Source organism: Brassica napus, unplaced genomic scaffold, assembly GCF_020379485.1.
Source record: "Brassica napus cultivar Da-Ae unplaced genomic scaffold, Da-Ae ScsIHWf_366;HRSCAF=581, whole genome shotgun sequence".
NCBI classification, from domain to species: domain Eukaryota; kingdom Viridiplantae; phylum Streptophyta; class Magnoliopsida; order Brassicales; family Brassicaceae; genus Brassica; species Brassica napus.
In genome coordinates this window covers 5,001-10,000 of record NW_026016446.1, presented here as the reverse complement: position 1 = coordinate 10,000, position 5,000 = coordinate 5,001, and positions in this window count along the sequence as shown.

Below are 5,000 nucleotides of genomic sequence, written 5' to 3'. Positions count from 1 at the left end.
AGAAGAAGGCCCAACGGCCATGATCAGACCCGACCACGGCCGTGTCCAAGAGGAGAGAGAGAGAGCCGACTTTAGGAGAGAGAGAGGCGGCCAGAAGCTTAGAGAGAAAAGGAAACCCTTTCCTTTTCCTTATAGATGTTATCTTTCCTTTTATGTATTTAGTAGATTTCCTATTTCATGTAGGATTAGGATAAGTACTCTTTCCATTTATCTCTATCTTGTAATCCTTATATAAGGAACCCCTTTGTTGATTAATAATAGAGCACGAAATATTCAGTCTCAAACCCTTCTTTTACAACACGTTATCAGCACGATAGTCTCTAGACCCTGAGACAAAACCATAAACTAAAATCCGTCACACATAAACCCTAAATCAGGCGGAACTTCAAATCAATCGATCTCTCCAACCCCGACGAACCAGACGACGAGCCACATATCAAATTGAAGCCCTGACGAGATGAATCTATAAGCGCAAACCGTTAGTCGATCCGATCTCAGACGCGCCCTCACTCGCAGAAACAATACACGGCGCCGACTTAGTTCTTTGGAACCCTAATCCGAACCTACAAGATTTTCTAGCCAATTTCAGATCCTATGAAAGATAAGTTTATCATACCTTAGTAGTTTGATGATATCTTGTTCAGATTATGGTGTTCATGTAATCTAATACTCCTTGTTTATTTTTTCATGAGCTGAGAGGAATTGGTGCAAAGATCTAATCCCGACGAACCCTAATTCGTCCTAGCTCGCGTTCCAGCTCGTCAGCATCCGATCAGCTCCAGCCATAAGGTGTTCCTGATCCTAGACGACCTCAGCTTCCAGTTCATATCACAGCCAGCTCGAGTTCCCAATCAACCAGCTCGCAAAGGAAGCAACTCGCGACCCGATAGGAGGCAACGTCCGTCCAACACGCGTCCGAGGTTTATCCGTCCATCTTGGTGGTCCGGTTCAACCCTAAAAACAGAGGTATACCGATTAATCTGAGAACCTAGTGATCAAACCTAAAACCCTAAGAGTTCTTGATCAAACCCTAAAATTAATAGGAATTAAAATTGATCATCTCATAATCACTAGATTGAAATCGATTCCAACTAGAACATGTTTGATTGTTTTATTGTTTCTGATTTAAATTATAAGAAACCCTAAATCTGGAATCAAAACCCTAAACCTTAAAAGCTAGAATCCGATTTTAAAAGTGTTCTTGCTTGATTGAAATCTTGATTGATTGAGGTTTAGGATTGATAGATTGATTGATAGATCTAATCTCTAAATTCGAAATTCTTAAAGCCTTGAAACCCTTAATCGGCTACTTGAAAGTTTTAAGATCCTAAATCTCGTTTTGATTTCCTAAAAGGTTTTGAAATCTTAAATCTAATAAAAGTCTTAAAAGATTGAAAGTTTAAAAATAATTTTTGAGAGTTAGGTTGCTAGATTGATTGATTCTAAAATCTAGTTGAAACATTACCAACCTTGAAATTGGTAAACTTGATATGTATTGTGTGGCATTGTGTTTTGTCATGAATCATATTGGACGACCGTAAGGTCTAATGCATTGCACACACACGTGGCCTTGTGCCCTTGATTAAGATTAAAGCCGTTTGGCTTAATACATATCTAAGTGGCTGTATAGCCTAGCATCCGGATAGTCACATGACCCGGACTGCATCATGATCCGATCCTTAAGATCGTTGTATCACATAATAATCGTGAAAGTCTAAGGCATTACATTGCAAAGCCGTATGGCCTTATATCCGGATTGATATATAAACCGGATTGTATCATGAACCAATCTCTAAGATTTCTGTATCACACTAACATGGCCGTGTGACCTGACTCACACTATGATCGATTGTTTTCATAGATGCGTAAAAAATTGTTTGTGGCCGAGCTTGCTATATCATGCGGCTGCATGAGCCACATTGTGAACCTAAATTTTAAATGACAATGTGACTCAGATATCGAAAAGGGATTTGGTGATACAATCACCAAGGAAAACAATGAGAATGAATTGGTACATGATTCCATCATCTCACTGAAGGTCTAAAAGATCAGTACATCACTATGGAAAATCCACTAGACTTTGGGGATGCTTTACAGCATAGAAATTACCACCAGAAAACGGTGTTGCTTCCAAAGGCTAGAAATGACTAGAAAAATCTAAGATTCTTGGATTACAAAGTCATGGATGAGTACAACTCAGTCTTGTTTAAGACAGTCCCGGTGCTGAGACTTTGTGGTGAAGTAGTAACCAAGAAAGAGTTACTAGAGAAGACCTATTCCACATTCCATGTGTCGAAAGTCATACTGCAACAGTATAGAATAAAAGGCTTCGCGACTTATACTGATCTGATCGCATGTCTGCTTCTCGCCGAGGCAAACAACAAGCTCCTGATAAAAATCAGTGATGCTAGACCAGCCGGAGTAGCAGCCATGACAAAGACCAAATTTTCGATACGACTAGTCTTATTGCTTTATGATTGCAATTGTGTTTACTTTAACCTATGGATCATTCACGATTTTTATATATAAATAGAATTGGTCTTAAGTTTATTGAATCTTGCCTGATCTTACTTGAACATATGAATGTTTTAAAGTGTTGCCTAAAGGGCATAAAACCGAGTAAGAAATCATGAAAGGTATAGAAAGCCTAGTAAGAAACTATGGCTAAGGCATTTGCCTATAAGGCATTATACACACCCAAAGAAAACGTGGTCCATTGAGTTATAATGAATGGTTTCCAAATAAGAAACAATGGAAAAACTAGAAGGAAACAAGTTCCTTCAGATTTTGAAAGAAAAATCGCCTAAGACCTTGAAAGAAAGTGATCGATACTATACCCATAATCTCTACTGATTTAAACTATGCTAAGGATCAGTATGATAAAAGAGGCAAGAGAAGTAGTGACTATAATCATATATCCCACGAAATTACACTATATGGCAAGATAGGATTAGCCATCCTAAAGTTTAAACTTGATGCAAAGAAATTGTAAAGGCACCGAGTTATCCCGTAAAGATCTCACGTTGTGAAACATGTACACATAGGAAAACTCATTAGGCTTAATAATCCCAAAGCACCACGACCTTATAGTATGGTCATGAGGGGGAGAGAGGATAAACCCATGATCAATACTACAAGTTCGTGTACTATGGTCTAAAGACCATGTTATATGGCTCGGCCATTACTCGGCCATAAAGGGCCATTACCCGGCCAAAGAGAGGCCATGATACAAACGGCCAAACCAAAGTGGCCATCACCTAGAAATGGCTTGGCCACGACTTGGCCATGACTTGGCCGTGACTTGTCTGAATAGTGCAGGCCTGGCCGCACACAATCCATGACTCGGCCAAAGAGGCCGAAGAGACCATTAGAGACAACGGCCTGGCCGCAAAGGCCATAACCGGCCAGAGAGGCCATTACCTATAAAAGGTTCGGCCATACCTACAAGCTTGGGGACATAATGAATTTACATGTGTAGAATGATAAATAAGATCATATGCATCAGTCCATATAAGTGAGCATAGATATTCCCATCTAAAGAATGAATACGGGTCATTAAAACCAGACAAACCATCTTAAGAGATTTTGAATAAACCACCACATACATATGTGTGCCGTCTAAGATGGAACCTCAAAAGAGGATTGGGAATATATTTTGGATAGGAGTATGACTTTCTCCACGAATTCAAAGAAAGCTTGAGCCAAAACATGGGTGATTAAGATAGAGGCCAGGTACGGCTTGCAGGGATCCGACTATCCAAACATTAAAGGAGAAAGTTTATAAGCTGGATAAAGAAAGAGTAAAGGAATGATAAGAATGGTTTTAACCACCATTGTCTTGGCAAGATCCTCGGACTAGAGAATATGATATAAGACGTCCAAAGAAAGATTATACAAAGCTATCTAATTGAGAAGCTAATCGAGATGCCAGACACTGACCCGAAAAGAATGACTAAGTCATAACCAGCTTAGCACCAAATGAAACGTCCTAGAAGAGACATAATCAAGTTGCTACTGAGTCTATACAAGATAGACCAAGTGTTCCACAAAGATAAAGGAACCTCGGATAGAAAGAGAAGAGAAAGGTGCATAGACAGATCCGAGGTCATGATAAGAGAAACCATACCAGACACTGAGAGATAAGGCTGGCCAGCTAAACATCTAAGGTACCAAACCAAGTGGCTTGGGACGCCAAGCTACTAGGTAACAAAGGTCCTGGATAATGAAATCTCAAAGTGATCAGATCATGTCTGGAACATAATGGAACCACATGAAAGTGTCGACACACACACACATGAATGTTATATAAAGATGCATAAGAGAATAGCACTTGAACATAAAGAGATAAGCGAGGATCATGAACCCACGAATGAGTACTCATCATACAATCATAGAATCATAAAGATTATAAAGAATAGAAAAGATAGACGTGGAGGTTCAAAGTATCTAAAGAGAGATGAGCGTATTGGCCATATACATATACAGAAACGCCATCCGATAAACCAGTGAAATAGATGGATCTTGTGAGATAAAGAAACCGTGAGAGAGGACACATGATCACGTGGTCTTGAGTGTTCATGTCTTCCTACTAATAGCATTAGATCATAGCTTGATACACAAGGTACTCACAGAGATCAAAGGAACAGATTATAAGGAGATAAAATCCTATGTGGTGATTGCTGCAACAGATTTTCGATATTAAACCAAGTCTGGTCATAAAGAAAGAAATAGATACAATACTGATGTAGTAAGCAGCATATGGATCACTGGATAAGATAAGATAAGAGAACAGCTTTGTTCCTAAGCTGATTCATGGACTGAAATAAAAGCAGCTGCACATAGTATGTAAAAGAAATTGATCACACATGATCATTGATTTTGGAGTTGTGTAAAAGACAATCCAATAACAGTCCATATACTTATGAGAATTTATAAAGAAATTCCTTGTGCTTATACTAAACCTAAAGGAGGTTAGTAAATATAGAATGAAATCTATGTGG